This window comes from Zosterops lateralis (genome assembly GCF_965231275.1).
Source record: "Zosterops lateralis genome assembly, chromosome: 7".
NCBI lineage: Eukaryota > Metazoa > Chordata > Aves > Passeriformes > Zosteropidae > Zosterops > Zosterops lateralis.
In genome coordinates, this window is record NC_139767.1 from 34844861 (window position 1) to 34856306 (window position 11446).

The window sequence follows — 11446 nt, forward strand, 5'->3', positions numbered from 1 at the left end:
GCCTGTGGAAATGACTGGAAGAAAGATAGTCAGAAGTTCAGTCTATTCCTTAATAAAGACCATTCACATTATGGCCCCACGGGTGCTCACAATCATGCTATTGAAGTAATTTCTGCTATTACTGGAAATGAAAAGTTCACTTGTTACTTGGAGCCTGTTGCACTCAGAAGAAAAGATTCTTAATTAATTAATTAATCTTCTTTCAGGCTTCCTTCGTAGCATGGAGACCCCTCTCGTCCTGTTTTTATAAGACAAGGCTTGTGAAATGCACCATATCTCTCTTAGGATCAACTGGTTTGAAGGGGGCAAAAAAAAAAAAAAAAAAATCAAGGAAACTTTTGGACACACGAGCCTTTCTTTGGGTTTGAAGGGTTCCTCACACGAACACTGCACAAAAATGCTGATTGCTCTGCTAAATGCTCTGTTAAATTGCAGCCTGGATGTGGGCAGACAATCTGGGGGGACATAAGTGGCTCTCACTAGAGGAGTGGATAAATCCAGGGCCTGTAGCAGATGCCTTTCCTTTCTCATCCCCACAACACAAAGGAATGGCCATGCCTTGCTACCAAGCTGCTTCCTTCCCCAAGAGACCAATTCTTCCTGTCTCTCTTAATACATACACTAATTTAATGGGAAAGATTACTGACTCAACCATTAGTCAAAGAGCCAGCCCTTCAGCCCCTGCCATCAGCAGAAACCAGAAGGATAAAAGACGGTAAGAGTGGGGAAAAAAATAAAAATAAATGTTCAAGACTTAACTGCAGCAGGGTTTCTTTCTCCTCCTGCTCAGGCAGTTTGCTCTTTATTAACTGAGCTCACAGCCCAGGACTCTGTCAGACTCTTGTTGCTGGACATGACCATTTCTAAATCCCAAAAGTGCCCAGGTTTTGCAATTCACTGAGCCTGTATCACCACCACATTGCTCTTTCAATTGTTACTTATCATAATATTCACTATCACTTGGTGGAGTTTTGCTCAAACTCTGATAAATTTTTAGCAAGTCAAAATTAGGCTTGCAGAAGACCTTTCTTTTTCAGTTTGAGAAGGGCCACAGATATTTTGAGCAAGGAGCTATTAATGGTAAATGATCAGAAAAATGAAGGCTGAGAATGCAACAGAGGCAAATATGTCCAAGGATCACTGTTAATCTGCATCTTCTCCCTGTGAAGAGCATCCTCTACTCAAACTCATCTGAGCACAAAACTGGGATTGATTCAGTAAAAAGAGGTATCAGAAACAAACCTCTAATGGAAACAAAAAAAAGGCATTTCCAGCTACAAAGTTTTATCAATAAAATAAAGATAAAACATCAACGTATTGAATTGTAAGCCTCAGTGAGAAACATTGTCAGTTTTTAACTCAAGAAATTCCACTGCAAAGCAGGATTTCTGAACAAATGATGAGACACACTGACTTGCTGAACTACAGCTAAAAGAGGACATAAACTTCCCTGAACAAACCTTTATTCCTCTTCTTATTTACATACATACAGATATTTATTTTTTTGCAAGCAGCATGCATTTCAACAGTTCTTTAATTCCCTGCCAGAACAGTGCAGGTAACACTCAGCCTTTTTCAGCAAGCACCCCATGCTGCAACAGAGCCTTAGGCTGCCATTCAGCCCAAGGCACTCAAGAAGTTCAGCTAATCAATTTCCACATAGGATTCAGACCATGGGTAGAGTTGGGAAGAAGGCTGGGAAGTAAGTTGGGCCTACAATCACCAGTGTAATCAGGCAGTGTGTAGATTTTACATGGCTAATTCTCAGAAGAGGCTGGCAGAGGAGCCCTGGGGGATGCACAGATTATCACGGCACAGCAGGTTCCCCTGCACGGCGTTCCTGCCTCAGAAAGGAAACATGGAACACAGGGAGGCTGAGCATAATCACAGGCACGGGGCTCAGTCACAAGTCCTGGGGCTTGTAGGATGCAAAAACAGAGCCCAGGGCAATGGTTGTTTTGCAGAACATAGGAGCCTTTCCTAGCACCCACTTTTGGATTAAAAAACAACTTTTCCCTGAAGATCAAGGGACAAACAAGTGGAGGTCAGGCCATACCCAAACCCTTCTCTTCCATGAAATGCTTCAGGATGCTGCTAAAGCAACAATTTCATCCTTGTGCCAATTCACCACAAGTGATCACAGCAAACCAATGTCCTCTGCCATCACTCCAGGCTATTTTTGCACTCCACAACCTCATATTTCCAAACATACCTGAAATATGGTGAGAATTAATGTCCATTTTTACTTAGAGGGCCTTATTGCAAAGATTTGCTCCATGTTGGATAGAGAGCATGAGCCCTCACTACTGTTTTTCGGACAAAACATATATTGATATTTAAAATAAAAATGAATTCAAGACTCAGGACATGACAATTGGGGATGCAATGCCAATGCACATAAATGGGTGAGAAACTGAGACACAGTCTCTATCATGAGAGAACTTCCTATTTTAGTGCTCACTTTATTCAGACCTTTTTTTTTTATTTTTTTTTTTATTTTTTTTAAATAGAATCATAGAATGGTTTGGGTTGGAAGGCACCTTAAATATCACCTCATTCCAACCCCCTACCATGGGCAGGGACACCTTCCACTATCCCACGTTGTACCGTGCTCCATCCAACCTGGCCTTGGACACTTCCAGGAATGTGGGGTCCACAGACAATCTGGGCAAACTGTGCCAGGACCTCACCCCCCTCACAGACACTTTACACTCTACACTCTGAATTCACCTATAATAAATAATCAAGTATTTGGGGTTTTGCATCCAGCCCTGCACCCCAAGGGCAGGATAACCTCAGAGGGAGCAGAACAGAAAGAAATTTGTCTTCCAAACTGTTGACCACATGGTGATGTTTTCTGACTTTCTATAATTTGCCCTTAAACTCTCAGAAATACTTCAGAGGTGCTGAGAATCCACCACCCCCCTTCAAATCAGGCTGTCCACACCTCCAAAATATCTGGGGTGACCCCTTACACCTTCAGTGGAAGTTGAAGGCTTTGTTCAACAAGTTTAAAAGGGACCATAAAACACTGCAAGTTCAGATTGAGTGCCAATTAGTTATCCACAAAACACCACCATTTTTGAGCACATTTCAGTTAATAAAATGTGGACTCAAGTTCCACACAGTTCTTCCCTCCTTTGCCTTTGTCAAAATGCAATACTTGTGCTCAGCTCTTACCCAAAAGTTTTTTTGGCTGCATTTCTGGTGTACAAAGGGAACAACCCTCTCTCCAGCAGTGATTCCTGTATTGTCTCAAAGCTCAGAAGCTTTCAAAGAAGCAGCTTAGAAGCTTTTTGAAGTTGTTTTTTTGGTTGCACTTTTGGGTAGGTGGTGGTGTGGCCTCTGCTCTGGAAAATCAAAGTGGTTTGACCAGTCCATTGCTCAGGCTCCAGCCTGCCCATTGCAGTAAAAAAAAAGGTAGAAAAAGTCCAGTGTTATGTTAAGCTTTCCCACAGGGGATGTTTCTTTGCAGCCCCAGGCAGTAAATGGTTTTAAATAAATGGCTGAACACCCTGTATACATTTCTATCTTTATGTAGTTTCTGTCACTTATTATCCATTTTTAATCCTGCTAGGCTCTTTGTCTTAATGGTATCTGATGAATTTCCCAGGTTAATTATGCACCATGTAGGAAAATATTTTACTTGTATCACTTTTAAATTCATTAGCTTTTAGTACCATTGTATAGCACTCTGCTTGCTCTTGATTTATGGGAAAGGCTAAATAGGATCATCTGACTGACCTCTCCTGGCAATTCACTCTCCTATATACCACTAACACATCACCTCTCATTTGTCTCTTAATCAATTTAACCTTCCCTCAAATGGAAGATCTGCCACACCTCTTATAACTTGCTCTGTCTTTCACTGGATGCTCTGTGTATCTATTCTGCCTTTTAGAACAAAGCTCTTAAGCATCCAAGGGGGAAGGATCCTTAATATTTTCATTATTGAACCCTTTACGGCTCTTAAAAGAATCAAGCTGCTTGTTTGTATCTGATTTCTGCTCTGCACTGAAGAACTGAACTGTCCTTATTGCCTGGACCAGTTCACAAGGGAATTTGAGGAATTAAATGCTATTTTTGTCTATACAGAGAATGTGCCAGCTCTGCTGGTTTCTCCCTTGTGGCTACTTCACCTTGCAGCTCTCCAAATTTCCATCAGCAGCTTCAGCCACACAACCCTGGCTATCTGGTACCTGCCTGAACCACTCTTATCTTGGTTCTTGGGCCCCTGGCAGTCTTTTACCCACAGGACACGAGCAGAGACCTGCTTCTGCCCTTTGCTGTTGCAGATTTAAAATGTCACCTCAGGGACAGGGACTTGGAATCTCCTACAAGGCTGAGGACCAGGATCCTGCAGAGTTCCTGCAGTGTGAGGCTGCATCCTCACACACGGGTGAGGCTGTGCAGACTCCTTGTTTTTCAGCTGCAGACCCACATTTTCCCAAAACCACAGATTCCACACACCTCCCCCAGACCACCCAGTGCTGCAGAAACGTGGAGCTGGTGACCACCTTGCCCCACAAGACACTGAGTTCAGACAAAGCAACGCCATAACATCGGTTATTCCGGATTTATGGAGTGCTGTTGGTTCGAAAACAAATCAAATTCCCTCCTGTTTTTATGATGGGCTTTACCTCAAATGTGAGATCTGAAAAATAAGGCAACTGCCTTAAACAAATATGCCCTAAGATGCAAAACACAAGCACCTTCCTGAGACCTCTAGTGCTATTCTTTTTCACATTGTGTCCCTTTGAAGTGCACGTAGCCAAAAACATTGGCAGTGCTTTCCCTCTGATGCTGCAGGTTTTTTTGAGAGTATTATGCATATTGCAGATGCGGTTTTCTTGCACTAGACTGAAAAAAAGAAATAATCTTATTAAAAATGTAAAAGGATTTCAGGGTTCTGTGCATACTCAGAGAAAAGAGAGATGTCAACAATAAACATGCCATCTGAACAATACGGAAGGACCTCTGTCCCATGGGCATAATAGATGTTTTATTAATAACTTGCTTTTATATATTTTTCTCATTTCCCAAAACAACGGGAGGAGGGGGGGGAAATAAAAAAAAAAAAAAAAAAAAAAAAAAAGGAATGGGTTTGAAAATCAAAACATTTCCTTGACTGGACAATTCAACACCCTGCCTGGAACACAAGAGGATGAATTGAGACCTGGTGCATTTTCTGGGTCTGTGTTTTCCTGTCCTGGGTGTATTTCTTTACATCAGGGCACTGATGGCATGGGGAAAAAGCCCTCCCTGGTTCTCCAGAGTTTATCATTGAGCACATCAGCTCCAGCTAATAGACTGAAAAGGTGAGTCTTTCAAGTGGCTTCAGCAGACTCAGCACAAGCTGAAAAAGATGTTACTCATTGTCTGAGACTGCTGGACAGGGTGTAAGAAGGAAGGAGAGGGAGCACAGGTGCCACTTTTTTTCAAATTCTGGAAGAAACAGAGCAACTCTGACACAGCAAACTAATATTTTTCCTGATTTAAGTCAGCCTTGTTTTCTCAAGTAGATGCCTCAGGAATGGATAAAAGAGACAAATGAGTCTTTGCTCCTCTAGGTACCTCCAACACGAGTGTGTGTCCAGACCATCAGGTTTGGCCCATATCAAGTGATTAGGTCCAGGGAATGGTGACCCTCCAGAGACATTTTACCCTCTTTATTTACCCTCTTTACCATGATATATTTTTCCCTCGCACAGAGCCTGTGTTTCAGATAATTGAGGCCTCTTTGGAAATGCTGTTCCTACAGTACAGGCCCTCTGTAAACTAGTTTTTCATCCCAGATGGCTTTCATAAAGCTAGGCAAATATGGCAGGGGGAAAGAGGGGCATGGGATGAATTAAGGCATGGGGTGTTGGAGCAATATGATCTTTAAGATCTTTTCCCACCCAAACTATCCTATGATTCTATTCTATGAAGGGAAAGAGCACCTAAAGTAATCTTCCTCCTCCATTTTTTGCCAATGTACATGACCTGGCCTATTACAGAACAACACTTCTGTTTCATGGATAGCCTACCTGTACAAATAGATGGAAAATATTATGGAAATAGATGCTGCTAGAGAAATCTGGGATGTTCTTAGAGACTGAGAAAGAGGAGGGCTCCACCTTGGAAGCAATGCCATTTATCCCTAAGGTCATCAGTAGGTACTTTCTAGGAAAACATTGCTTTCAAGCAAATCAGGAAGAGAGGTGAACCTTGAGATCCATGGCCAGAGGGTCTACAGGCTATTCTCAGGCACTCAAAAACCTTTCCAATAAGCACAAATTCCTGTTTACTCACATAAGGATTTTATTGCTTCATATCCCAAATAGTTTCTACACAGATTAGATTTTACCCTGTGAAGGTCAAAACCTTTTCTAATTCTTTTCTTACCTGCATGGTTGGGGATTTATTCATAGACAAATTGGAACATTTGACCCCAAACATGCCCAAGTGCAGAAAGAATCACCACTTGCATATCAGCCTTTTTCTGCCTCATTCAAGTGCACTTTGCAAGGCTGCAGGGGTCACAAGCTGTGCTTCTTGCCTTTCCTATGGACACTCTCCAGTGAAAGAAACCAGGAAAAATCACTGGATAGAAAGGAAAAAGCTGTCTAATTAAGAAGCAAGTGTACATCTGTCTCAGGCCACTTGCCAAGCATAATGTGGTGGGGAGGCAAATCGTTGTGCTCTTGGAAACTGCTCCCTTTGGACTGCCTGGCTCCAGAAGTGCAGGGGACAGACGCCTCTCAGTCAGGTTCAGGACTTTCTGTGCCCACCTAATGGTGGGGAAGTTGTGGGATTTGTCAAAAGTTCCTCTGAACACAGACGTGCCAGAGGTTCCTGAAGTTTGGACAGCTCTGAATGCGACTCTGATTCTCTTATTAGAGCTACACCTTGCAGTGCTGTGAAATCAGAGGTACACGTGCACAGCAGCAGATGTGTCTCACAATTATCTCCAGGAACCTGAGGCCAGACTGTGACAAAACGAGCCCAGATGTGGTAGGTGTCACCAGGTGGTGGGAGGAAAAGGAGCCTGAGAGGGCTCTGTTAAAATGGATAGACAGTTGGCAGGAAAAAGCTGGATAACTTGGGAAATTTGGAACATTCCATATTTTCTGATACCCTCCAAAGAGACTGTGCTTATGGAAAGAAGTCTCCTGAAAACTTTAAACTGCAGCTTGAAGAAAAAGCTATTCCTGCTCTTGAAGCTCATGCTCTGTTGTCACTATAGCCAGAATTCCATCTGTTCCTACAATGATTTTATTAATTTCACATGATATCCTTCTGAAGTTAATAAGGGAAGAGATGAGAGAAGGGGAGGTAGCCAGAAACCCCGTGAACAAACAAGAGAACCCTCAGCACCACCCTGCCACCACAGATGATGCAGATGAGATCAGTGCCCATGATCTGAATTAGGATATTAATTTTGGAAAGTGCATAATTTTTCAATCTTGATCCATCTTCTAAGAAAAAAACACTGTGATACTGATTTCCCTCTACACAATCACTGTTTTGCCAGTAAGGTCCTGGAGGTGGCTTTTCCCATCCTTCTGGTTTGAGGAGCACATGGAGAGACTGACACAGAACATGGATCAGATGTCAAAATCCTTTTTAACCCTTTTTCTCTCCTCTTCATCAACCAAACCTACAAATACTTCAAGTGCTGTTAGGTTAGATATTGGGAAGGAATTCTTCCCTGTTAGGGTGGTGAGGCCCTGGCATATGTTTTCCACAGAGGAAGCTGTGGCAGCCCCTGGATCCCTGGAAGTGTCCAAGGCAAGGTTGGATGGGGCTTGGAGCAACCCAGGCTAGTGGAAGATGTCCCTGCCCATGGAAAGGGGATGAAACAAAACAAGCTTTAAGATCCTTCCCACCCCAAACCACTCTGTGACCCTATGAAATTTGTGTGAAAGAGATCCAAGCTCACACAGGAACATCTTTGCTTAACACCCACCCCGTTGACGACTGTAGCTTAATTACCGCGCACGCCGCACCGGTGACAGTAAATATTAGTGCTGTGTGCTACAGAACAAATACCCCGTGATGAAAAATTCAAACGGTATCGAGCTTTTCATTAGTGCACTAATGGCTTTCTCACACATTTAGCTCATTTTTTAACTCGACCTGCTAGGGGAAGGAAATGACATACTTGCTGTTGGATAAGACAGCGCCGAGATTACACGAAGGTGCATTTTTATGGGTAAGGAAACGTATGCCACATTAATCTATTTTTATGCCTTGCAGTACGTGCTGATGAGTCATTTGAATGCCAAGTTTCATTAGTAAATTGGGAGTGATATAGGCAGCCCTGCGCTAAAATAAAAACGTATATTTAGTTTAAGAAGGCAAAAAAAAAAAATTCAGCAGTGGTGCAGAATGTCTTAGAACACTAAGTAGGATCGTAGGATGTAAGGATTAAATCTTAGAACCCTGTTTATAAAGGCAATTTTGTGTCCATAAAATGCACATTAGTAAATACAATCTGCCCAATATTGTATTGTTCTATCATTTCTCTACGGATCATATTAGTCAGTGTCCTGTTAACATCCATTTTATCATACTGTCATAATATTATATTGAAATGAGATCTGGCACTTTTGGGGTCCTGTGCAAGATGAAAAAATGGGTCTCCAGCAGTCTTCCTCTTAGATATAATTGAAAAAGAGGCAGGCACGAGGGCATGCTGTGATTCACGCTGCCAGAGAGTGATCCGGAATCATTCAGATGATGAGTACATAGAGAATGCCGTGCACAAAAAGATGGCAATTTGCTGTACTAATGTTTTGAAAATGAAAATTTCTAGCTGTTTCGCAGAGGAGCTTAGTAGGAAAGGCAGAAGGGAGAAAAAAAAATAAAATCTTTTATAGTGAAGTCAGATAATTTCTGTTGTTTTTGGAAAGGCTGCACAAAGAAATGTGTTTTCTGGAGAATGGTGGGAAGCATAAATGAGCATTGCTTTATTGACCAAAATAAGTGTAAAATACAGGAAATGGAAGGAAAGCAGCAAATGAGAAAAAATCTGTCCCATTCCTTCAGGAGTAGTTTTACAGAGGGATCCAGAGGGACCTTTCAGGCTCCCTAAACCCAATCTTGGATCCCCACTGTGACCACTTAGCCACAGGGATGGACACCCACAAACACCCAGTACTCCAAGCCCATAAGCCTGTACTTCTGCCATCAAGCCCAATTTCCAAGAGCCAAGCAGCCTGACAAGCCCCAGCAGGAATGAAAACAATGCTTCTCCTTCTTTCCAAATAGATTATAACTAATGATATCAATGTCCTATTCCTCTGGTGCTTCCACCAAGCTTTAATACTAACAAATAAATCAAACCAGCACTTCCAACCTTTGTTTAGTATCTATGCTGTCAGTGCTGATGCACAGTCAGTATTAAAATGTTATTTTATTTTTTCTTCTTGTCCTTTGTTTTGACTAGCGTTGTTCTTGATATCATCATTTGGTATTAAATGAAGAAAATTTAGGACTAAATTATGTCCCTTTCTTCAGGATTTTGTTGTTAAAGACTGCCAAGCTCATGCAGCTGGCCTGTCCCCCAGAGAGTGACCCAGCCACCTGACCCGAGTCCTCTTCAAGGAATTGAACCAATCTCCTGTAAAAATCCAACTCTGTCTTTGGGACATCGGGGATGCACTTGGAGACCTGCAGAGAAATCACAGAGGACCACAGGGCTTGGCTCAACCTTTCAACATCCTGGGGAACATTTCCTCATCAAATACATGGAAAATAATCCATTTTGCTGAATATTCTTTTCAGAAATCATGCTGTACAGTAACAACTCCTCTATCTGTGTGTTGGAGCAGACAGGATCAATTCCAGTCTTGCTCAAAAGGATTTAAAGCTCTTTTAAAATATGGTATATCTGATATTTTCCCTGCATTTTGTAGTGCAAGTTCCTCTCGCTACCCCTCACCATCCCATGCCTTTGTTGGTGACATTTTTAAACCATCATTCCTTGTTCTCTTTAATGGATCTGGTTTTACCATTGCTATTTAAATTTTTTATAACTCTCTGTGCACTGAAACAGTTGAAGTGTGATCTTTCCAGCAGGAAGGAGGAGACTCCTTTGCTTTAGGAGGAACATATGTGCTTTGCAGGGCTCTGAGTGACCCAAAAAATAGATGGTTCCTGGGAAAACACTGTTAAGCACCAAGATGGGCAATTTACCACACGTGCAAGTCCAGGTGAACAGGGAATCTTCAAGAAACTCCCATTGAGTGGAAATAGGGACCATTTTTATAGCTTTCAGTTTTGAGGTCACAGTCACCCGGACTGGAAACTCAAAAATGACTTCAAAAAGGCAAATGCTAACTAGATTTCACACTAGATTTCATTTTACTTGGCATTACAGAAAGAATGCAGGTATTAAATAGACTGTTTCCTGTATGCAATAAGGTTAATTAGTAGCAAGGGATGGAAATCAGTGTAGACATAACTCTTTTAGACAGGTATCAAAAATAATCCCCTGATCCCCACAGACCCCAGCTGCACTGAAAGAAGAACAATATAAAAGATTCTTTAAAAGAAATTTTTCAAACATTCTCCAGGTGTCCCAGCTATATTTAAATAGGCCCGTGGCCCCATGCCTACTCCAACCCTTTCTGCTCTACAGTTCCCTTGCTCCGAGTTAAATGAGCAGAGTACTTGCACAGAATTTTGAGGTGCAACATAAAGGATTTCTGTACAAAGAGACTGGGATTGCAAACCGAGGCAGACAGGAGAACAAAAAGAAGAATATATTCTGGACTGAATGGGACTTCCCTAAGCTCCTTATCAATAAGGTTAATAAGGGTCCATGCAATTTACTGATCACTACGATGCAACAACTGGGCTAAAGCTATAAAGAAGCTGCACAGATACCAGCTTTTCGTGCCTCTCATGGCCCACCACATTAAAGTCCCTTTACCCTTCCCCTGTCACCCCTCTCAAGAGAATAAACTCCAGTCTGTGTGATTGGCCCTGCTAAAATCCCTGGTCTGCTATTACGCTTCTACCTGCCCTAGTTAAGCAGATTAATAGTTATTTCCTTGAATTTGATCCTCCAGTCCCTTTGTAATTGAAGCAGTAATGCTCAGATATTTCTAAAAATGTATTTCTGAAAAATACATTTCCTTTTTTCTCCGGTTTAATTTTGTTATCCTCAATCATATGCATGATAGAGAAAAAAAAATCCCAAACTTCTATCTCCTTTATAAAATACATGTCATATCAAAAAGGTGACAAGAGGGGGAAAAGTAATTAGTGAGTTCACAGAGTTCAGTAGAAAAGTTAAAATAGAGTAACACATTACTTTTTATGTTAAGATTTCACAAGACAAATCTTGCCTGTGTTTTAATTGCATGTGACCCTGGCAGTCCCACTCTGAAATGAAGTGCCGTAAAATTAAAGATGACAGACGCTCAAAACAAGTCTTGTGATCTTGATTAAACTA

At 41.8% G+C, this 11446-nt stretch overlaps 1 protein-coding gene across 6 annotated transcripts in view; it reads right to left on the reverse strand.

Moving 5' to 3' along the window:
* The window catches only part of GTDC1 (glycosyltransferase like domain containing 1), a 431567-nt gene that overhangs the window by 34164 nt on the left and 385957 nt on the right, over positions 1-11446 (reverse strand). The gene's annotated exons all lie outside the window — the stretch shown is intronic.